Here is a 24,572-nt window from a genome sequence, read left to right on the forward strand (position 1 = left end):
TTTTTTCTCCCAGGTCCATTCTCAAAATGTACACTAGAGGGCACTGTGCTCTTCAAATACCAGCTTCCCTGTGCCTTTTGGCCCATGCTATTTCTGTACCCTCCTAGCCCACTCAAGAAGAGTCCCAGACAACTTGCACTTTACACTGGGGGTACAGCGGGGTGGTAGAATATTTGCCTAGCATCCTAGCAAGTGTGAGACAATGGGTCCATCTACAACTTTGAAAAAAAAAAGGAGAAAACAAATCCATCATGTGAATGCAAGAACAGAAATGACATCACACTCAAACAGGTCTGTTTAAAAAAAAAAAATCACAGCAGAGCATCTACTAATTTTGGGATCCTATAAAATTAAGAAAACTACAGACTGTTTCCACTCCAAATTATTAAAAGGAAACAGTAACAATAAAGTTAATGTTTAAATTAAGTATCTACACTGCAGTTTAACCAGTTATTAAATAGTGTCTCAAAAAATTCAGTATGCTTGACAATGTAATAGGTCTGGTTTTCTCATGTTATCAAACCCCTGAGTCATCCTGAATAATGGCCACTGAAGTAGGGTCAGATAGCAGGCAGCACATGTCCCCTTGGCATCAGATGCTGCCTTGGACAGTGGAGGTCCTGGCTCCACATTTTGGAGCTCAGAGTTGTAGAGCAGATGATGGGCAGGCACACAGCAAACAAACAGGCCAGGTCTACAGTCTAGTCCAAAGCACATGTGTAGGAGCTAGGTCCCCAGCTGATGGTGTCGGTGGGAGGTGGCAGTGTGAGAAAGAAAGCTTCTATTCCCCGGGGTCTGGTGTGCCCTTAGAGGGGACAGTACAGCCTCAGCCCCTTCTTACCAGCTGAGCAGTGTTGTTTGTTGTGCTTGCTGTTTGTTTTTCTCCTGTCAAGGTTCTCTTTACCACAGGCCCAATGCAAAATAGCCAAATGACTCTGCAGCAGAACCTCCCAAACTGTGGCCAGACAAACCACTTTTCCTTGTAAGTTGATTTTCTGAGGGGTGTGTGTGTGTGTGTGTGTATGTGTGTGTTTGTTTGTTTTTTTTGTAAAAATAGGAAGTTGGCCAACATAAAGGACTTCTTGGGAAATGCTCCAGGGGAAATAAAAGTGGTTAACACAGGAGAATAGACATGTAATGACTTTTAGGGTGTCTTTAGTCAAAGCCTTCCGAGAAAGTGACAGCTGTCTGGATCATAAATAACAAGAAAGAGCTCTGGAATGTGGGAGCAAAATACTTCAGAACAACCACACAGAAGGAAAAGACAGAGGAGGGGCTCTTTATTATGCAATGGGAGTTTTAAATCGTCACAAATGGCATGGAAAATATGCAAATAGCCCCTGACTTTGGTGGCCCTAGATACAAGTTTTCCATGTGACTATGGTACAGTGGTTAATATAAATCCAGGAGCAACTTCTAAGGCCGAACTTTGAGCTTTTCTGGAGTAAGGTACACATGGCAGATTCTCTCTCCTGCTGGGCTGCATCTGCAAGCTAGTCTGCAGTCAGCCTGCTGCTCCATAGGGGACACAGTTATGGTGTGTTACACATGCTGAGCCTGCAGTCTCTTGCAAGGGATTTATCAGGAGAAGGCCCCACCGTGAGTAAAGGGACATTTGTGTACTGGAGACCTGTGCAATATGTGTGAGCAACAGAAGTGGCCAGGAAAGATCTGTCCCAGTTTTGTTTGGTTTATTTTTTCATTCCTTTAAGGAAACCAGAGAACTAACTACTGGTTTTTTTGTTTGTTTGTTTGTTTGTTTGTTTTGTTTTGTTTTTTGTTCTTTGTTTTTTGGTTTTGGGTTTTTTTGTTTTTGTTTTTGTTTTTTTGTTTTTTTGGGTTTTTTTTGAGACAAGCTCTCATTGGATGGAGCTCACCTACTAGGCTAGGCTGACTGAACTGCTAGCCCTGGGGATCTACCTGTGTCATGTCTGGTCTTTTTATAAAGTCTCTAGGGATCAAAACTAAGTTACTCGGGCCAGGAAGTCAAGCACTTAAAAGCAAAGTAGCTCCATGGCTTCTTTTAAGCATCATTCTGAGTGTGAGCAATGGTTCTATGAGTGAGAGGACACCTTGGGTATGGCATGCCCGTATATATATTTCTGAATTTAATTTGCTAATGCTTTACCATCGAGTTTGTAATTATAGTCCTAAATGAGACTGGCCTAGTTTGTCTCCATGGTACTGTCCTGCTTTGTTTCCAGGTTTTGGGAGTCTCGGTGCCTGACTTGGGCAGTATTATTCCCACACTCTGCACTGTACACAAAGTCAATTTAATGAGGTTGTGGGAATAAAGATCATATATTTCTACTAAAAATTCAAATACTCTGGGTAATTGTGGTTCAGTGTATAGTTAGACTAGGTCCACTATAGGAATTTTTACAAATGTCTAGAAAATTGCCTGTTTCATATAATTGTAAAATTGTCTATGATCTGTCCATAGAGTTCTGTGATGTTCATAAAAGCATCCTGTATCCACACCCATGCCCACCTTTGCTTCCCCACACTATCTGTGTGTGCGCCTTGCCCTGCTCCTTTCTCTCCTTCTCCCCCATTAGACACTGTCTGCTGTGTCTTTTCAGAGAAATAGTTTTGTTACATTTAATCTCTTTGAGATTTTTCTAATCTGTTTCTCATTCCTTTTTTTAATTTTTTATTGCATCTTTTCTGCTTCCATTTTGATATTGTACTTTTTTTTTTCCTCCAAGTGCTAGACTTTCAAACCCAGGGCAAGCATTAGTGTTCAGCCTCTGAGCTGTACTCTCTGCCTGCTTTCGCTAATTTAAACTGGATTTTCTGTTTGTTTGTTGTTATTGTTGTGTTGATGAGAATTCTAGCTACTAGCCCAGGCTGGCATGGAATTTGCCCCTGCTGCCACCCTCAGTCGCTGGAGTTCTGTGACACAGATGTGCACCACCAAGCTGGCCTTAACTGAGCTTTTCACTTTTGGATTCCTAATTTTTCTACTTTTCTAATGAAAGCATTTACAGCTTATTTTTCCTCTAATTGCTATTTTATTTATGGCTCACTCTTTTATTTTGTAATGTTCTCAGAGTTACATGTTCATAAATATATATGATTTTCATTGCAATTCTTTTCTTTGACCTGAATTATTCCATATGTTTTAAAAATCTTTTACTATATAGAAGCTTTGCTGGGCAGTGGTGGTGCACATCATTAATCCCAGGGCTCAGGAGACAAGTGGATCTCTATGAGTTTGAAGCCAGCCTGGTCAACAGAGTGATCCAGGATAGCCAGGACTACAAGAGAAACCCTGTCTCGAAAAACCTTAATAATAATAATAATAATAATAATAATAATAATAATAATAATAATAATAATAATAATAATAATGAAGAGGAGGAGTGAAAAGATGCTTTTTATTTGTAATATTTGAGAAATTCTGACAAGTTGTAAGTGCCTCAGATTTAAAATTTGGGACCCTATCACATAACAAAGCAAACCAGGACTCCTGAGCCGGAAGAAGCCATGGCAGGGCTCATGGCATAGGGTGGTGTGAGAAGAAAGATGTCTTCTCATGAGGGACCCAGTGAAGACAGTGGCAGACACATCAGCATCTACCCAGGACATCCACAAGCAAGACAACAGGGCACAGTGGGGCAGAGTGTTGGCAACAAGCTCTTTCCCTCACCCACCACGGGGCTGTGGGGGAAACCCTACAACAGAAGGCAAGCTGAGGAGATAAAAGCACACAGACCTGTTTCATATGAGCGTCGTGTGCCGAGGGAGCCATCAGGAGTAAACTGAAAGAAACAGGGGACCTTGTTGAGCTGTGCGTCCAGACAGCTATGCAAGAATGTGACTGAGAGCAAAGGGTGGTTCTTACCTAACAGTAACAGAAAGTCAGCAAGACCGGTTGGATGCAGTTCTTCCAGCATCTCTGTGGCTTTCCAGTCCCCTTGTGCAGGGAGGGCTCCTCTGGAATGAAGGTGCCATGCCCTACATTAGAGGCCAGAGATTCTTCTCATGGGCGGTTCAAGGCAGTAGGGAGGGGGTGAAAGTAACCACCTGACAACTGTCATTTTCCCAAATGCTCAGATGCCATTTTAGAGGTAACATGTCCCCACCAAAGCCACCAGCACTGTATAAAGGAAAAGAAAAAGCATGAGCCTCGGCCTGCAGCTAACAATGGGAGCACCTGACCAGAGCTGAAGGAAGCCATGGCCAGGCCATCCCACCCTGACGGCATGAACTGTAGTCTCTCCCAGTCCTGGGACTCATGTGGCCTGCCTTCCCTCCTGGGGCCAGAGCAGCCCTGGAGAAAGTCATAGTTACAGTATTTCTTATGAAAAGCCTGCCTTAGAAACAGACCAGCATCAGCATCTGATTCCTGAATCCCAGCTGTGGCCCTGATGGCTCAGTTCTTGTTCATCGTTCAATAAACTGTCATCAATCTGAGTCTGGTGCTCAGGTGGTCAGTGTGCAGCTGTTCCTGAACATGGAACACTGCACATCCGGCACTTCCTCTCTCAATTCTCAGGACACCTAGTGCACCTCCACGCCACCCTCCTCAGGAGTCTTCCTTGCCAAGACGTCTGCCATGGTCCTCTTGGATCCACATGCTAATCTTGGGGGACCCTGTCAGTCCCCTAGCATTTCTCCAGGTGCCGGGGAGGATCCATTCAACCCCTCACCAGTTACAGAAAAGAGTACATTACCCTTTATCCTCAACAGGCTGGAATGTTAGGTCAAAAGAAAACTCCCCAGCCTAGGGAACAAAATGGCTGCCTGTAATGCCTATTGACATGCCAGGAAAGGTACCAGTTAAAACCAAATAGACCTAGAGCTATCAAATGGTAGATTCTTCAGCTGTAATAGTTCTACAATATCATAGGTCACCTGACCTGCTCAATGAGAACAAGGAGGTTATTGTGTGGATTTGGGAGAAAATTGTGATTTCTATGCAAACCACTCAGAAACCGTTAGAGAAAATTTGTCTATACTTAAACACACCCACCTGAGATAAAATAATAAATAACTAGCTCCCCTTCTCATTTTGGGCTTCCTCTTGGATAGTAATTCTTCTGTCAGCCATGTCAGGGTCTTTGGCCCATCTGTTTCGCTAATTACTATTGGCCTTGCATCATTAATGCCTTAACTAGGTCCATGAATTCTCATCTGAGCTCCAATAAGCTGATGGTTATTAGCTCCCAATAGAAACAGGTACCCACCACACAGTGAAAGCTTTGATTCAGGATACAACTCAATGGGGGATGGGATGGGTAAAGTTTCTGTTTTAAGTTTCAATTACTGTGCTTAGGAGATCTGTAAAAACAGAAATGCATCTAACCTATAAGCCCCGTTTGCCCGAGGACAGATAACTTCCTGGAATGCTTGGGGGTGGGTGGCTGTTGTCCATGTAAGATAATAAGCCATGTGGTTTTGCTTCCAAAAACAAGCTTGGTAACCCTAACTGCACAGGGTATGCTTGGTCACACATAAGCTGAGACAGGTGGGTGGTAGGTAGGCAGGAAGTACATCAGAATGTGTGCTTACCTCTGACTGGACAAAGGCAGGTAGCATGAAGCCTTGTGGGTTTGCCTATATAATCCTCTGGCTAACGTAATTTGGTGCATTTTCTGGCATTACTGGCTATGGACCAGTGTCCATCATCCTGGCCAGTATTGAATAAAGCTCACTTCAAATGTGGCAAAAAAAATGACAAACAATATTAACTCTCACCGTGGCCCACACTCACTATAACTAAAAAAGGGAAGAGGCACAACAAGAGCACAACAGAGTCATCCTCACACTTGGGGTGAGGACAATGGGGCTTTGGTGTGTCTGCAGACAGCCTCTGAGGCAGGATGTACACACAAGGGGAAGGACCCCGCTCCAGGAAAGATACCTACTTTTTGGTCCAAGACCAGTTATTTTCTTATCCTTTCACTCTCTGCCCTGTCTTGTATCCCAGCACATTCCCATTAGCTGGCTATGCAAGCCAAGTAAGGATGGGTCTTGCTGTTATTGCCAGTCTTTTTTCTTTTCTTTTCATTTCTTCTCCTCCTTCTCTTCCTGCTTCTTTCCTCTTCTCTCTCTCTCTCTCTCTCTCTCTCTCTCTCTCTCTCTCTCTCTCTCTCTCTCTCTGTCTCTCTTCTCCTCCTCCCCTCCTCCTCCTCCTTTGCCATCTTTTGAGGTACTAAATCCCACATTACAGTGGGGTTCATGCAGCAGCAACCTCAGGGTCCATGTGCAACATGATGCAATGGAGAATCTTGGCAGGACTTAAGACCTACTGAATCAGAATCCCTGGGGAGCAAGTCTAGCTTCTGTGTTAACAAGGCCTTTAAATCAAGCTGATGAATACCAAAGGACACAGGTGGAGGGAGAGTACAGCACATGGTACTGAATAGCTCTAAGTTAAGGCTAGGACTCTTGTGTCTCTGGCACTGTGGGGTTGCTGTCCATAACATACTGGCCATTTTATTTAAAGGTTTATTCCTGGTTTGCATATGTTTCTCTGACAAAAGATAGATCAAAACCAGCCTAGGTGTGGAGCAAAGGAGGAGCCATGGAGGAAAGCTGCCTACTGGCTTGCTCAGCTTGCTTCTTTATACAACCCAGGGCCATTTACCAGCTTAGGCTCCACCCCCAGTGCAGTGTATTGGGCCCTCCCACATCAGTAACCACATAACAAAATATTGCCACAGACATGTCTACAGGCATTGTGGTAATTTCTCAATTAAACGTCTTTCTTGCCAGATAATTCCAGATTGTATTGATTAAAACTATCCTTTACTTCGTTAAGGGGCATTACGTACATACGTACGTACATACATACATACATACATACGTATAAATTCACTTCACATTCCAAGTGCACCTTTCTCTCCTTCCTCTCCTTCCAGTAACTCCCTCTCTACTTCCCACCACCCCATCCTCCATGCTCCCTTTCTCCTCAGACACAGTGAGGCCTCCCATGGAAATCAGCCTGCCTTGTCATTTCAAATTACAGTAGGACTCTCCTATTGTGCCTGGGCAAGGCATCTCAGGGAAGAGGGAGCCACAGGCAGGTGATAGAGTCAGAAACAGCCCCTACTCTTATGTTAGAGGTACAACTTGAAGACCAAGCTGCACAGCTGTTACCCATGTGAAGAGGTCTCTCCCACACATGCTCTGATTGGTTGTTCAGGCTCTGTGGGCCCCTATATACCCAGGGCAGTTGATTCTGTAGGTTTCCGTGTGGTGTCCCTGACCCCACTGTCTCCTTCAATCCCTCCTCCCCCTCTTCCAAAGGATTCCCCAGCATCACTTAATGTTTGCCTGTGGAACTTTGTATCTGTTTTTCCATCAGTTGCTAGGTAAAGTCTCTCAAAAAACAACTATGCTAGGCACCTGTCGAAAGTATAGCAGAATATCAATAATTCATACTGTCAGGGAAAGGCTCTCTCTGGTAGCATGAGTCCCAAGATGGGCCAGTCACTGGCTGGCCATTTCCTTGGTTTGTGTTCCTGTACATCTTAAAACAAGGACAAACTGGGTTGAAGGTTTGTGTCTGGGTTGGTGCCTCAATCTGTCTCTTGGAAGTCTTTCTGGTTAAAGTAGATGGCCATCTCAGGTTCCATATCACCCAATGCTAGGGTCTCAGCTAGGGTTTCCCTCCTAATTCCTGGGAATTCCCATGGTCCTAGGTTTTTAGCTTGTCCCATAGAAATGCCCTGCCCAGATTCCAGGACTCTTACCCAGTACCCTTTCCCTCTGTCCTCCCCCAACTTGATACCTCCTGCTCTCCTCCCCAACCCTCCACTACCAAGTGTGCTCCCTTTATTTACCCCTGATATCTATTCTATTTCCTGAGCTGGAGATGGTTCTAGGGGTTAAGAGCACTGGCTGCTCTTTCAGAGGACCTGGGTTCAATTCCCACCACCCACACATTCACACAGACTACATGCAAGCAAAACACAATGCACATAATATTAAAATTTTAAAAACAGGCAAGCTTCCCACATTGGGTTCTCCATGTTACTTAGCATTTTTGGTCTGTGGATTTTACCATGGTTATCCTGTGCTTTATGGCTAAATCCACTTAGAAGTGAGTATCTACTAAGTTTGTGCTTCTGGGTCTGGGTTACTTCACTCAGGATGGTCTTTTCTTCTTGCATCCATTTGCCTGCAAATTTCATGATGTCCTTGTCTCTAATATTTGAGTAGTATTCCATTGTGTAAATGGACCACGGTTTCTTTATCCATTCTTCCACTGAGGGTCTTCTAGGTTGTCTCCAGTTTCTGGCTATTACTAATAATGCTGCTATGAACACAGCTGAGCAAGTGTCTTTATAGTTTGGTGGAGAATCCTTTGAGTATATGGCCAGGAGTGGCAGTGATGGGTATTGAGGTAGAAGTCTTCTCAATTCTGAGGAACATCTAGATTGATTTCCAAAGTGCTTATACAAGTTTGGCGTCCCAGCAGCAATGGGGAAGTGTTCCACTTTCTCCACATCCTTGCCAGCATGTGCTGTAGCTTGAGTTCTCTTGGTTAATTATCTATTCTCCTCACCTACTGATTATAGTCCCCTCCCTCCTCTCCTTCTGGTCCCTACCTCCCACCCTCTTCCTTTTAACCTTCACTTGTCCTCACAAAAGGAAATCCTCATCTCACCCACCTACCCCAACACATTAAACTGATAAGGATTTTCTCCTCCACATCCACTGACCAGGCAAGGAATCTTGATGTGGGTGAAGTAATCTAAAGCAGGCAGCAGAGTCCATGTCACAGACAGCACCCTACAACTTTCTAGGGGACCCACATGAAGATCACACTGCCCATGGGGTACACATGTGTAGGAGGCCTAGGTCCAGTCTGTGCATGCTCTTTGGTTGGTACTTCTGTCTCTGTAATTCCCCATGGAACTAAATCAGTTGACTCTGTTTGTCTTTACACTGTTATTGTTCACGCTGTTCCTTCCATCCTTCCCTTGTCCTCTTCCACAGGATTTTTCCAGCTCTGCCTGATGCTTGGCTGTGAGTCTCAGCATCTGATTTGATCAGGTTCTGGGTGGGGCCTCTCAGAGAATTGTTACATTAGGCCACTGTCTGTAAACAGGGCAGAGTACTGTTAATGGTACAAGGGGTTGGCTCTCTCCTATGGGCTGGGTCTCAAGTTGGGCCAAGTCTTGGCTGATCATTTCCTCACTCTCTATTTTGTCTTTTGCTCTGCTCATCTTGTAGTTCATGATGTTAGGTATTCTACAGGGTTTAAGATGAATCTCAGTCACTTATTTTTGCATTTCCCTCATGACTAAGGATGTTGAACATTTCCTTAAAGCTTCTTGACCATTATATATATATAGTCTATTTATAGTTTTCTATTTATATTTGTACACCATTCTTAATTCCTTTGTTTGGTTTGTTGGGGTTTAGTTTCTTAAGTTCTTTATATATTTTGGATATCAGCCATGTGTGGGATGTACAGTACACAATGACTTCTAATGTCAAGAAATGATGTCCATTAATTTTTAAAGGTTTTATGTGTGAGTTAAAAATAGCTAAAAGATAGATAGGCACATATTCAAGCTGTTTCTACATTGACTGTTTCTATGTAGTGGAGCTAAGTTTAGTGGATTTGTGACTGAAGGTACAGGAGAAGGCGTAAAGCAAAGTTGGATAATTAAAGGAACAAGAACGTGGCATTGAATTCATCTGTCCTCATTACTTAAAGAATTGGACCAGCATTTTTGCACTACTTTTGATGAATAGTAGTGCCTTGGAAGGCACAGCACAGAAACATTTAGTTAAATGTGCAATAATGATGCTAATTTGAGTAAGAGCATCCAAAAGAGGAGGTTGTTCCATTGGAGAGAAGGTTGTTTAATTTGTGTAGCTCAGAATTGTCTGAAACGTGAATTTCCCCACATCCTTTTAACCACTCACTTCTCTGAAATCATGAAATAAAAGTTTTATGTGATACTAAATGTAGCCCTTAATGTCATGTTTTCAAATGCACTATTAGTGAATAGTGAAAATTACTCTCCTTTTGAAGTGATCTGTTTGTCTCTGCACTGTTACTGTAAGGGACACTGAAGCCCTTGCTGTCAGGAGGGCAGCCTGTGAGTGGTGTAGCATGCAACACACATCAGTAAGGTCACTGGGAGCTGAGGCATGGAAAGTGCCCAGGAAGTTGCAGAAAGACACTGTAGAAACACAGCAAAATTCTGCTCATTTGAAGCTGGAAGAAAGAGAAAAGAAAGCTCAATGTGAGGATTTGTTAAATTCATTGATGATTGTTCTCTGGTTTAGGTTAGGGTTTTGAAACTGAAAGGACTAAGATTGAAAACATCTCTGAATGTGTCAACAGGAAACCTCCAGTCCACTACATAGTGTCATCACTAAGTCATCTTAGCTGCATTTTAATGCAGACATTTGTTCCATTTCATTATTATACATATTTTAGTAGTGTTGAGGATTAAATAGGGGCCTCATGCATGCCAGATAAGCGTCTACACCTGAAACACATCTCCAAGTTGTATTTAAACATTGCATTTGTGCATGTGATATGCACATGCTGTATGTCACACGTGTGTACACGTGAGTGTAAGGTTTCTATTGTGTTGAGGTGTATTCCTTTATCCCTAACATCCATGGGACTTTCATCCTGAAGGAGTTTTGCATTTACCAAAGGCCTTTTTAGCATCTAAAGTAATGAGCTGCTCATGTGCTTTTCTCCTCTCAGTTTGCTAAGGTGGTGAATTGCACTTTTGATTTTCGTAGATTGAACCGTCCCCACATCTCTGGGGTAAGGCCTACCTGATATCTGTGGATGATCTTTTTTATTGTCTCTTTGATGTGGTTGACGAGCATTATGCTGAGTATATTGTGCCTCTGTTCATAAGGGCAATAATTTTGTAATTTACTCCCTTTGTTGGGTTTTAGTGATGTAGACAAATGGATAAGATGGCCTCATAGACTGGATTGACCAATGCGCCTTCTGTTTCTATTTTCTGAGATAAATTGCGAAGGATTGGCATTATCACTTGAAAAGTATGGTAGACTTCTGTGCCAAAATAACGTTTTCTGGGATTTGGTTGGTTGGTTGGTTGGTTGTTGGTTTTGATTTTGCTCTGTGTGTGGCTTAGAGTCTTTTTGTGATTGCTTCTATTTCCTTCCATTGTAATGGTCTGTTTTAATTCTTTATCTGATGTTGATTTTACTTTGGAATGTGGTATGTATCCCAAAAATGGTGATTTCTTTAAGATCGTTCAATTTTGTGGAAAGGTTTTTAACATATGTCTTGGGATTCTCTGGGTTTCCATGATGTCCACTATTATGTACCCATTTTCTTTCTTTTTTTTTAGCTTTGCAAACCGACTTTTACAATAACCTCAACAGCAATTCAGGAAGCAAGTCAGAAACCAGTCCAGAGTGGGAAAGCAGCAGCTTCCTGGCTACCAAGCTGCTCTCTCACCCCTCCCACCCCAGGAGGCCTCTATTCCCCACCCCCTTCCTGCATCTGAGACTTTGCTGCACTGGGCTACTGACAGGTGCTAGGCTCATGGCCGTATTCTCTTGGGTACAAGACTCCCCACCTTACAAAAGGTGCAAGCTAGGGACACACAGTGCAGAGCCCTGCAGGGGTGAGAGGTGTGGGGGAGGAGACCTGTCACAGGCTAAGGAAAGGTTGCAAACAATGCACTGTGCAGATCCATGGCACAGGGGACAGGGGGCAGCAGGCAGCACCACAGCAGACACCACTGCCCTGGGTCTATGTACTCATTTTTGTCTCTAATTTTGTTAGTTTGGAGTTCTTTCTCTCTCTCCCTCTTCATGAAATTGGCTGACAGTTTGTCGATCATACTGTTTTTCTCAGACAACCAACTCATATAGCCCAGGAATCGATGGCAGATTATATTCTATCTTCCACTGAGTCTCAGAGAGCATCTGCAAGAGGGTAGAAAAGTTTTAAGTTCCAGGGGTCAGTCAGGGAGTTTAGAATAAAGTGTCTCCTGGACATGTCTGCCCTGCTGCACCTAGTCTCACTCTGAGAGAGTGAGGCACTGAGTGCTCAGGCCTGGAAGGGACAGGGGCTCCCTGCCCCCACCCCATCTGAGAGGCTGTTGGCAGTTGGAGGCTCTAGAGGAGGAGGAGTCAGTTTTCCTTATGTTGCTCATGCCTGGCAGATTGAGTAAAACTTGGTGGATGGCTCCACACACATGAGAATTTGGACATGAAATGTTTGTGAGGTAGGTTGTAGAGACGGTAGAGCAGTAAACCGTGGGATGTCAGCTGATTTAAAGTTTGAAGGTAGTTCTGCCTGTCACCAGAGAACTGTCAGGTACAGCATGATGATATGATGTTTTTATCATGACTCCTTGTGAGAAGAGAGATGTGGGGGAGGAGGCAAGCGTGTCAAAAATAAAGACAGAAAAGTTTGCTACATCAGTGTCAGAGTCTTGAGTATCTGACCCAGCCAAAGACTTCCATTAAATTGTCTCTACAGTCTTGTTTACAAATTTTTAAAATGAAAATGAAATCAGACCATTTTCACTCTCCTCCTTTAGGCTCTACTTTTCTCATTTATCTTCACTCTCCTTCATATTCATTTATGTTTTTTATTATTGATACACATTTATAGATGGCCACATAAATTTCTATCTGCAATGTTATGCTTACAGCTGTAGGTTTTCAGGTCCATATTGTAGGTATTGGATAACCATCTATGGGATCATGTGTGCAGAGAGCAAACTCTCCCTCTCTCAGCAGTGCTTAGCTGCTTATAGGTCTTTGTCCCAGGATGAGTCTCCGTGAGGTTCCCCGTCTACACAAGTTTGTCCCTGTCTCAGATACACACCAAGAGTGAACTCTCCTACAGACCCCTCATAGCAACAGTGTGACATTGAAGATTCATGGACCAGGTTGCTGGGGGGTGCTGTAATGGAGAGGGTGCAGGGGCAGGTAAGGAAAGTTTATGGCCTGGGCATGGAGGCATATGCCTTTAATCCTAGCACTTCAGAGGCAGAAGGAGGCAGATCGCTGTGAGTCCAAGGCCCGCCTGGTCTACAAAGCGAGTCCAGGACAGGCAAGACTACACAGAGAAACTTTGTCTCAAAAAGAAAACCGAACAACGAAAGTTTACTCATTGTTCTCAAAATTGCTATCATCCTAAATTGTTTAAAAAAAAAATTGAAAGGCTCTTTTTAAAAAGTGTTTCCTACTCAACTCTACAAAGACCATTTGATAAAACCCAGCTTTGCTGGCATTTTAAAAATCTCTCCTACTTTCTAGTGAACACAGAAAGGTGGACTCACCCTTCAACTAGGTTAGTCATGACAATCATGTGGATCAATGATTTAGAAAGAATATCTTATAATCACCCACATATAAATAAGAAAGGGGCCCTCTTATCATATCCCCCATCTTTTAGCCCTCTTGGTCTGTTAGGCCCAAGATAATGGCCTACAATCAAAACTTCAAATCAGCCAACATTTCCCTCTCTGCGATGTTACGCTTGCAAGTGTTAGGTTTTCAGGTCTCTATTGTAGGTATTGGATAACCAGCTATGGGATCGTCTGTGCAGACATGAACTCTCCCTCTCTCAGCAGTGCTTAGTTGCTTATAGGTCTTTGTCCCAGGATGAGTCCCTATGAGGTTCCCCATCTACACAGGATTGTCCCTGTCTCAGGATGAGTCCATGTCATGTTTTCACACCCACACTAGCATTTCCCTTGGTGTTGTCCTTGTCTAACTTAGACAGCCATATTGTTGTGGTTGTTCGAGTCAGCTTCCATGTGGTTTGTAGGAGACAGTTGGCCCTGTGAATATTAGGATAAATATGGAAAAGCTGGGTCTGTAAATTGTCAGTAGTAGGTTCTGCCATAAGGTCCAGGAGTCAGGGGCCGTGGGTATTTGCCTAGGATTCTAGCACCAGGCAGGATTCTGCTCCTATTGAACAAGCTATAAACAAGTCCCATGACATAGCCCATCTGTCACCAGGTAGGAGTGCCCCTTGTGCAGCCTTTAAGACACCTGCCAGGTCGATGATTTCTGGTTGACAGTAACACAGTCAGGTCTCTGCCTTGGTAGACTCCATGACACCTGTCAGGATTATGAAAGTTAGGCCTCACGGAAGAGGTTTTAGTGTCCCATCCAGCCCACATCTCTGAGTCCCATGTCCCATGTACTTGGTGTGTTCAGTAATAGCCCTTGTTGGTGAGATCATAGAAGTGAGCAAAGGAGGCAGCATTAATCCCTATTGTTTGGGGGTCTCATGTACCCAGATTACCAGCAACTCAAAGGCTCATGTCTCATGTCAGGGTCCTTGTGTTTGAGGGTTTCCCTCGGGCACCTTTGATTTCAGAATACATCCTTATTTTCTGTGGGGACTTGGGTCATTTGATCTGGTCTGATTTCTAAGACTGTAACAAAGGGCAAAGATACAACCCATGGACAGAGACACACTGCTCTGGAGGATGAGCTCTGAGCACAGATCTTGGTCTGCACATTGAGCCTCCTACACTTGCTGGTTGTGTGTGACCATCTCAGCTTGTTCCCAAGGACTTCAGAGAGTGAAGAGATCACTGAGAAATAGAAGGAAAGGGTTTAATTAAGCATTTCAGGATAATCCTGTTAGCCAATGAGACTTCATTTATTTAAAATTATATACAGAGCTAGGACAAGCCGTGTACCAGAAAGATAATGAAAGATGATAAATTTTAGGACTTCTAAGAGTTGTGTAGAAAAGCTGTTACGATCTGGGATCCTTCTCCATAGGTTCTGGCAAGGACAGAAGGAATCCAAGGCATTGATGTCTAGTCAGTGGGCATGGATACAGACACATACATAGGCACAAAACAGACACACACAAACACATACATACACACCGAAACACACACACACACACACACAGACATGCACACACACAGACACCCAAACACAGAGAGAGAGAGAGGCGCACACACACACACACACACACACACACACACACACACACACACACACACACACGTTTAAGATCAACACTTCAGGGCCAGGCTTTCCAGAGACACCATTTTGATTGTCTAAGGCCTCTTTCTTTCGCAGGAATGGTTCGGTCTCACGTTTGTACTCTTTGCTTCAGGCCCCTTTAGGGAATGTATTAGCGCAGACCAACATCTCTTTTTCTTAAGGTCCAGGCCTCTTTCTGATTTTCAATAGGCTGAGACCCACACCTCTTCTTTGGCCGACGCCTCTTCAGAATTAGGGGTAGACACAGACTTCAAATCTTCTTCTTTGGACATATGCCCCTTCAGGGTTGGGGATACAGCCAGGCCAACATACTTTTTTCTTTGGATCCTGGCCTCATAATTAGAAATAGCCTCTGTCCTAGGCCACTTAAAGGATCCCAACAGGCCAGTGCTCACACTTCTTAGGGCCCAAGCCTGTTCAAAGTTGTGGATAGGCCCCAGTTCACAAATCTTCTATGGGTCAAAGCCTCAGCATGATTCAAGTTTGGCCCAGGCCCATCATTCTTCCTCAGGCCTAGGCCTAGTAATGCATTGTGATAGGCCAATGCCAGCACCACGTCATAGGGCCCAGGTCCCTTCAACAGTGATAGGCCCTAACCAACACTTCAAGTTCATTGAGCCAAGGCCTCTTCAGGGTTGTGAATAAGCCCAGTCCAATACCCCATTTTCTTAGGGCCACGGCCTCTTCAGGGTTGGGGAGATGCCCAGGCCCACCCGACCTCTTGTTAGGGCCCAGGCCTCTTCAAGGATGGAAACAGGCCCAGGCCCATACCTTCTCTTCTTAGGGCTCAGCCTCTTCAGGGTTGGGGAAAAGTCCAGGCCGACACCTTCTATTCCAAGGACCCAGGCCTCTTCATGCTTGGGATCAGGCCAAGGCCCACAGCTCTTCTACTTAGGGCCCAGGCCACTTGCAGTGTGGGGAGAGGCCCAGGCCCACACATCCTCTTCTTAGGGCCCAGGCCTCTTCAGGGTTGGGGAGAGGCCCAGGCCCACACATCCTCTTCTTAGGGCCCAGGCCTCTTCAGGGTTGGGGAGAGGCCCAGGCCCACACATCCTCTTCTTAGGGCCCAGGCCTCTTCAGGGTTGGGGAGAGGCCCAGGCCCACACATCCTCTTCTTAGGGCCCAGGCCTCTTCAGGGTTGGGGAGAGGCCCGGGCCAACACATCCTCTTCTTGGGGTCCAGGCCTCTTCAGGGTGGGGGGAGAGGCCCAGGCCGACACCACTTCTTTTTAGGGCCCAGGCCTCTTCAGGGATGGGGATAGGCCTAGGCCCACCCTTCTTCTTAGGGCCCAGGCCTCTAGGGTTAGGGAGAGGCCCAGTCCAATCCTTTTCTTAAGGCACATGCCTCTTCAGGGTTCATCCCAGAAGTCCTAAGGTAGGCAGGCACATGGGACTCCTGTGAATCCCTGCCCTCCTTGCTGGACTCTGAGTTGTCCTTTGCCTAAGATCGCTGCTCTTCCCGGAGCAGGGGTTTACCCTGTGATGTCACAGAGGCCTGGCCTCACTTCACTGACTGAGTCACAATGGGCAGCTTGCCATCCTTGACCCCTTGTGCCTGCTCCAACACTAACTGTACCTTGTTTTCTATCTCACCTCTGTGCACCATGAATCCTTTAGCTTGAGTTGGTATTTTGTGTTATTAGCTGAGTACTTGCCTTCAATGTCTGTGACTCTTGGTTTTGGAGGCCACAATTCAAAAAAGTTAGGTGAAGAGAGTGGATAAGTCACAATATATCTCTTTGAAAGCAGAGCCCAGTATGTTAGGGGCAGAGACTCCTGGGAGCATCTGCTTCTTTTCTCCATCCTCAGGGGACTGTTCACCAGAGTAACTGTGTGAGTGAATGGCCATGCTGCTCAGATTTGCTCAGAGCCTCTGTCTCCATGTGCTTGCAGGTCTTGCAGTGCTGGGCTGGCTTTCTTAGCCCTACTCTGACCAGAGTCTCTGTCAAGTCCAAGCTTCCCCCGTACTGGACCTGCATTCTCTCAAGCACCAGGTTTCCATTCTTTCTCATGAAGGGGCTGCAGATATAAAACATGAAAGACACCCAACACTGGGGATTGCTGGACACCCAGCATGTGGTGCCACCATGCATTCTATGTAGTGGCCCAGAATGTTGTAAAGTTTTTTGTTGAATTGTCAAAAGCTTTAAATCTCAATTTGAATGAGTCTAGTTCTGTCTTCAGAGACAGAGAGTCCAGCTCCAGGAAAGAGAATATTTTATGTAAGCACACTGTGTGTGTGTGTGTGTGTGTGTGTGTGTGTGTGTGTGTGTGTGTGTTTGCATTCAGAAAGCCTCCCTTGTAACATGACTCATGTCAAGAGTATTACAAACTCACAGTGTGTGTGTGTGTGTGTGTGCGCGCGCGCGCGTGTGCACGTGTTTGTTTGCATTGTAACATGACTCATAAACATGTGGATTCCGTTGGTGTAATTTAGAGACTGTGGGAAGTTAGAGTGCCTGGTGGAAGAACAGGTTTTACAGCAGGTGAAGGGTTGATGCTTTTGTGTCGTGAGCCTCGGCATGTGCTGTCTCCTGCACAGGTTCACTGTGGCTCTAGCTGGCTATCCAGGATGGAACACAGGTTGTATGTTGCAATATTTGGGCACACATACTTGTATTCTTCATTACTGTGAGAAAATGTCCACCTACCCTAACAATCACCCTCTCTTGGTGGAGCCCGATGTTGTCTTAGTTGATTTCCTAGAAGAGGAGTAGGCACCGTTCACACCTGCATTCAAAGTACCACAGAAACTGCACAACAGAGGCTAGGTCACAGCTGCTGCTTCTGCCATGGGAGCTACGTGGCAGAGTAGGACGAGTCCCTGAGCTGCTGCCACTTTCAGTTTAGGCCATGTGAAGGGAGCACAGTAACCCCGCGTACTCTGTTGCTTGTTCCTCACTCTGAAGCTCCACGGGTGCTAGCCCTAGTGGCCTCTCACTCATGACCCCCTCAGCTACTGACAGACTCTGTGTCCATTACCATACACACTAAGGAGGCCCAATGGCGGAGGCCCACCTGACATCAAGGTGCTGTGTAGCACTAGCACTAGAGGTGTGGTCGGTGGCAGCTTCACCTTAGGACAAGGGCGTGGGTGAGGATGAGCTCTGACCTTGCACCAATTATATACGACTTGTTTGTTCTCACCACAGCTCTGTGAGATGGGACTGGCCCGAGTTTTGCACTGGAGACGCCCCACCCTTGAGTCCAGTCACCCGACTCACATCCTCTTGGTAACCCGGCTCTTGGGTGCCACCGGGAATCACCTCAAAGCTTCTGAGCAGGTGAGAAGGAACAACTGAAAGAATCTGGGATCTGTTAGCCAGACCCTAATAGCAGTCATGATGCAGAGGTGAGTTGGGGCTGTGCTAACTCTGCTGTAGTTTGTGATCTGCTCCCTGTAGTCTTTGGCTACTATTCCACTTTACAAGACAAGGACATTGGACCTTGAGTGGAACTCTCCCAGAAGTGATGGAGGCTCAGACTCAAGCTGAGAGACGAGCCACCACCCTCCCCCAGCTATGTCCCCCAGAGACTGCTCCACATGCCAGCTGTGGTAGAGAATATTTGTTTGAGTCACCTCCAACAGATGTCAGGGACTTCCAGGAACATCCAATCCGGACATCCATTCATGTGCACTCCTGTGTAGCCATGATATGTGTGTATTGTGCTGGGGAGGGTGTCCTTCCTGGTCCTACCAACCAGAGGCAGAACCAGAGGCCTCTGCTATTGATCCAAGGAGTCAGCCCACAACCCAACTCAACGCACCCCTAGCTAACTCATGTGTATCTCCGCTTGCACGCAACCCTGCCTCGCCCCCAGCCCAGGACAATCACCAGCATTTGTTTCCTCAGCCATTTGACAAGTGTCTTCCTGAGAGTTTGGAGCCCAGCCCTGTGCTAGACCCAACACCTGCTGAAGAGCAAATGACAGCCCCTTGCCCTCAGGGAGCTCACAGGCTAGTTAGGGACTGGAGGTGCACACGAGTGCACACAGCAAGTATATGAACACATACACAGAAGAAAAAGCACGGGACTAAACAGCACATAACACTCGAGGGAGACACAGTGTGCTAACATGAATTATGTTACAAAGAATGAGCGCAGGCTGAGTCAGCTGGGAGGCTCCGCCCTGGTGGATGGGGCCAGGGGGAGGTTCAAGGGTCTGGGAAGAATATTGTAGAGCAGTACCTGCGAAGGCATGGCACAATTACAGCAGGGAAGAAACAAGCTGGGCAATTAGCTGAGAGTCTTGGTGAGGGCTCCTCTAACTGAGCCAAGGACAAGTGGTACATGGAGGCTCCTGGGGCCTGTGGAGTGCCTCCCCTTCCTCAGAACCCCTTGAGTACTCCTAGACCCCCACACACAGAATAAGGCGTAGGGGTTCAATAGTACCCTGTAACCCAAACTGCTTGGAGGGTACAGACAAGAATCTGGAGGGTTCTCCCAAGCCCTGGTAGGAAGGAGCAGAAAGAGCTCCCCTTCTCTCCTCATGTGTGGTTCATTGTAGGGAGCAAGGGAAACATCTGTGGGCCCCCGACCGACCTGCTCACATGTGGAGACATGAGTCCCTGACCAGCAGTGACCTCTGCTTCCTTACAGAGCACACACAGCTCCTCGGTGGGTGTGGGATGGGCTTGCATGCATGGGTGCGCTGGGGGTTGAGCAGGAATCTATGCTAGCAGAAGCAGCAGCTGCACTGTGCACACTGGTGTGGCTTCTTGCAGCTGTGGAAGCGCTGGTGCATGAGCAGGTTCTGATTGAGGCTGAAGCAGCAGCCACACTCAGGCAGGGGAATGACTGCTAGCCTGTGTGTGTGCGCTGGTGCACCTCCAGATTGTGTTGACGCTAAAGGCCTTGACACACTAGGTACACACACACACACACACACACACACACACACACACACACACACACACAAAGGCAGCTGAGCGGCCTGCCCCAACGTAAGCCTTCTGGTGCATCACCAGGCTGGGCTGCTGGGAGAAGGTCCGCCCACACAGTGGACAGCAGTGGGACTGTTCCTCTGCTGGGTGGTGGATAACCAGGCCTGGATCTTCCCCCAGACCCTCCTCCCAGTCCCCTGTAGAAGACCCTCCCCTGGAGGACACCAACTCTGTCATGGGTACTGCCAGATGCAGTCACCTGCCCCTGGAGAAGCACAAGCAGAGAGAGGGATAGAGGAAGAGCCCAGGGTCAGCCATTCTCCAGCCTGAGGAAGCACTCACTCCCCATACCCTCCAGTGTTTGCTCCTGTACAGTTCTGTTTTGTTTCATCGCAGCCTTTGTGCTGGGATCTTCTCAAGAGCTGTCTCCTCCTAGTAGCCTTCCCTGGCCTCTCCAGCATCCCTTGCAATCTGCTGCCCATCCCTGTGACCTTCCTCATCGCCTGGAACAAGGTGGTCCTGCTATCTCTGACTCCACCCCAGCACTTCAAGAACAGAGAGCTGCCTTCTGTTACAAGCCACATCAAGCATGGGCTAAAAGCTGATGGGGATTCTCAGGAGCAGCTTTGCCTCCATTCAGATGCTCAAGGATAGGATGTGACCCATAGCTTAAAAAGGGAAGTAAAATTTACCCTCGTAACCTTGAGAGTCACCTCCCTGGGTTAAACATTAAAGGTCGTCCCAGGGCTTGACAAGATGAATCATACAGGTGAAAAGCTGCAGGTCACTGAACCAAAGCAAGAACTCCCAAGGAGCCAGGCCTGGTGCAAAGGCTGGGCAACACACTCAGTGCTCACCAAACATGCCCAGCTCTGGGTTCCCTGCACGCCCAGTGTAAAGATTGTTTTCCCTGGCCACTGTGTCCTCTGAAATAGTGTCCCACCATCCTCACAACATGCTACAATAAAGGGCAGAGAAGTGGTGTGAAGCCCAGGTTTGTAAATGGAACAATTGAAGGTGTGTGAAGCCATTACACTTGCCCAAGGTCACACAGCAAAGTGAGCCAGGACTAGGCCCTAAGTCCCCTGACTCATTCTTGAAATTAAAAACGTTTCAATATATCCATCAAAGCAACTTGTGTAGGGTCCCCTCAAGGCTCCCTGCAGGTCTTCTCCACACTTCCAGCCTATGTCATTCTACCTGCAGGATGGGGGTTCTTGGAAACGCCCTCAGGAAAATCCACAGGATTGTCCCTGTCTCAGGATGACTCCGTGTCATGTTTTCACACCCACACTAGCATTTCCCTTGGTGTTGTCTTTGTCTAGCTTAGACAGCCATATTGTTGTGGTTGCTCGAGTCAGCTTCCATGTGGTTTGTAGGAGACAGTTGGCCCTGTGAATATTAGGATAAATATGGAAAAGCTGGGTCTGTAAATTGTCAGTAGTAGGTTCTGCCATAAGGTCCAGGAGTCAGGGGCCGTGGGTATTTGCCTAGGATTCTAGCACCAGGCAGGATTCTGCTCCTGTTGAACAAGCTATAAACAAGTCCCATGACATAGCCCATCTGTCACCAGGTAGGAGTGCCCCTTGTGCAGCCTTTAAGACACCCTGCCAGGTCGATGATTTCTGGTAGACAGTAACACAGTCAGGTCTCTGCCTTGGTAGACTCCATGGCACCTGTCAGGATTATGAAAGCTAGGCCTCACGGAAGAGGCTTTAGTGTCCCATCCAGCCCACATCTCTGAGTCCCATGTCCCATGTGCTTGGTGTGTTCAGTAATTGGGCCTTGTTGGTGAGATCACAGAATTGATCAAAGATGGCAGCGTCAATCTCTACAGTTTGGGGGTCTTTTGTACCCCAATGACCAGCAACTCAAAGGCTGGTGTCCCATGTCAGGGTCCTTGTGTTTCAGGGTTTCCATCGGGCACCTTTGAATTCAGGATACATCCTTGTCTTCTGTGGGGACTTGGTTCATTTGACCTGGTCTGATTTCTTGCTTTTTTTCCTTTTTTTTTTTATTATTTTATTCTTGTTACATCTCAATAGATATCTCATCCCTTGCATCCTTCCATTCTTCCCTCCCTCCCATTTTCCCCTTATTCCCCTTGCCTATGATTGTTCCTGAGGGGGATTACCTCCCCCTGTATATGCTCATAGGGTATCAAGTCTCTTCTTGGTAACCTGCTATCCTTCCTCTGAGTGCCACCAGGTCTCCCCCTTCAGGGGACATGGTCAAAGGTGAGGCACCAGAGTATGTGAGAAAGTCATATCCCACTCTCCACTCTACTGGGGAGAATGTTCTGCCCATTGGCTAGATCTGGGTAGGGGTTTAAAGTTTTACGGCCTGTATTGTCCTTGGCTGGTGCCTTAGTTTGAGCAGGACCCTTGGGCCCAAATCTACCTATCATAATGTTCTACTTGTAGGGTTCTAGCACCCTCTGGATCCTGCTACTTTGCCATTCTCCCATGCTTCTCTCATCTAGAGTCCCATTTCTAAGACTGTAACAAAAGACAAAGACACATCCCATGAACAGAGACACTGCTCTGGAGGGTGAGCTCTGGGCACAGATCTTGGTCTCCACATGGAGCCTCGTACCCTTGCTGGTTCTGTGACCATCTCAGCCAATTCCTAAGGACTTCAGAGAGTGAAGAGATCACTGAGAAATGGAAAGGGTTAAATTAAGCAATTCAGGATAATCCTGTTAGCCAATGAGACTTCATTTATTTACAATTATATACAGAGCTAGGACAAGCCGTGTACCAGAAAGATAATGAAAAATGATAAACTTCAGGACTTCTAAGAGTTGTGTAGAAAAGCTGTTACCATCTGGGATCCTTCTCCATAGGTTCTGGCAAAAACAGAAGTAATCCAAGGCATCGATGTCTAGTCAGTGAGCGTGGATACAGACACATACTTAGACACAACACAGACACACAGAGACACACATACATATAAACACACCCAAACACACACACATACACACACAGACATGCACACACACACACACCCAAACACACCCAGAGAGAGAGAGAGAGGCACACGCGCTCGCGCGCGCAAACACACACACACACACACACACACACACACACACACACACGCACGCACGCACGCAGATGTTTAAGATCAACACTTCAGGGCCAGGCTTTCCAGAAGACACCATTCTGATTGTCTAAGGCCTCTTTCTTTTGCAGGAATGGGTCAGGCTCACATTTGTACTCTTTGCTTCAGTCTTCTTTAGGGAATGGATTAGCACAGACCAACATCTCTTTTTCTTAAGGTCCAGGCCTCTTCATGATTTTCAATAGGCCGAGACCCACACCTCTTCTTTGGCTGACGCCTCTTCAGAATTAAGGGTAGACTCAGACTTCAAACCTTCTTTGGACATATGCCCCTTCAGGGTTAGGGATGCAGCCAAGACAACACTTTATTTTCTTTGGGCCCAGGCCTCATCACAATTAGAAATCGCCCCAGGCCCATTTCCTCCTCCAGCCTAGGCCACTTAATGCATCACAATAGGCCAGTGCTCACACTTCTTAGGGCCCAAGCCTGTTCAAAGTTGTGGATAGGCCCAGGTCCACAAATAGTCTTTGGGTCAAAGCCTCATCATGATTCAAGTTTGGCCCAGGCCCATCATTCTTCCTCAGGCCTAGGCCTAGTAATGCATTATGATAGGCCAATGCCAGCACCTCGTCATAGGGCCCAGGTCTCTTCAGGGTTGGCTATAGGTCCAAACCAACACCTGAAGTTCATTGAGCCTAGGCCTAACAGGGTCTGGATAGGCCCATCCAATACCCCATTTTCTTGGGGCCAAAGCCTCTTCAGAGTTGGGGATAGGCCTGGTCCCCATACGTCCTGTTCTTAGGGCCCAGGCCTCTTCAAAGTTAGAGATAGGCCCAGGCCCACACAGCTTCTTAGGACCCAGGCCTCTTCAGAGTTGGGGAAAGGTCCAAGGCCAATATCATCTTTTTGGGACCCAGGCCTCTATAGGCTTGTGAATAGGCCCAGGCCCACACCTCTTCTTCATCTTCTTAGGGCCCAGGCCTCTTCAGAAATGGGGATAGGCCCAGACCCAACACCTCTTCTTAGGACCCAGGCCTCTTCAGGGTGTGGGATAGGCCCAGGTCCAACACGTCTTCCTCTTAGGGCCCAGGCCTCTTCAGGATTCAGGAAAGGCCCAGGCCCACACATCCTCTTCTAAGGCCCAGGCCTCTTCAGGGTTTGGGATAGGCCCAGGCCCACAAATCTTCTTCTTAGGGCCCAGGCCTCTTCTCATATGGGGATAGGCCCAGGCCCATACCTCTTCCTCTGAGGGCCCAGGCCTCTTCAGGGTTCAGGATAGGCCCAGGCCCACACATATTCTTCTTAGGGCCCAGGCCTCTTCGTGGTTCAGGATAGGCCCAGGCCCACACCTTTTCTTCTTAGGGCCCAGGCCTCTTCAGGGTTCAGGATAGGCCCAGGCCCACACATCCTCTTCTTTGGGCCCAGGCCTCTTCAGGGTTCAGGATAGGCCCAGGCCCACACATCCTCTTCTTAGGGCCCAGGCCTCTTCAGCATCAGGGACAGACCCAGGCCCTTACCTCCTCTGCTTAGGACCCAGGCCTTTTCAGGGTTCAGGATAGGCCCAGGCCCACACATCCTCTTCTTAGGGCCCCGGCCTCTCAGGGGTAGGGATAGGCCCAGGCCAACACCTCCTCTTCTTAGACAACATGCCTTTTCAGGTTTCATCCCGG

At 46.8% G+C, this 24,572-nt stretch overlaps 1 long non-coding RNA gene across 8 annotated transcripts in view; it reads left to right on the forward strand.

Annotated features, from left to right (window-relative positions):
* The window catches only part of LOC311599985, a 42,684-nt gene extending 18,831 nt beyond the window's left edge, over window positions 1-23,853 (forward strand). For 3 of the 8 annotated variants that reach the window (XR_014780086.1, XR_014780087.1, XR_014780088.1), the window contains 4 exons: window positions 18,110-18,309; window positions 19,467-19,576; window positions 20,301-23,696; window positions 23,750-23,853. This is a non-coding gene — a long non-coding RNA (uncharacterized lncRNA). Of the gene's footprint in view, window positions 1-11,328; window positions 12,198-16,244; window positions 16,791-18,109; window positions 18,310-19,466; window positions 19,577-20,300; window positions 23,697-23,749 lie in introns of those variants that run through there. The other 5 variants (XR_014780089.1, XR_014780090.1, XR_014780091.1 and 2 more) reach the window with 5 other exon arrangements.
* The last annotated feature ends 719 nt before the right edge of the window (window positions 23,854-24,572 follow it).

Source organism: Acomys minous (genome assembly GCF_964271855.1).
Source record: "Acomys minous genome assembly, chromosome: 6".
Classification (NCBI taxonomy): domain Eukaryota; kingdom Metazoa; phylum Chordata; class Mammalia; order Rodentia; family Muridae; genus Acomys; species Acomys minous.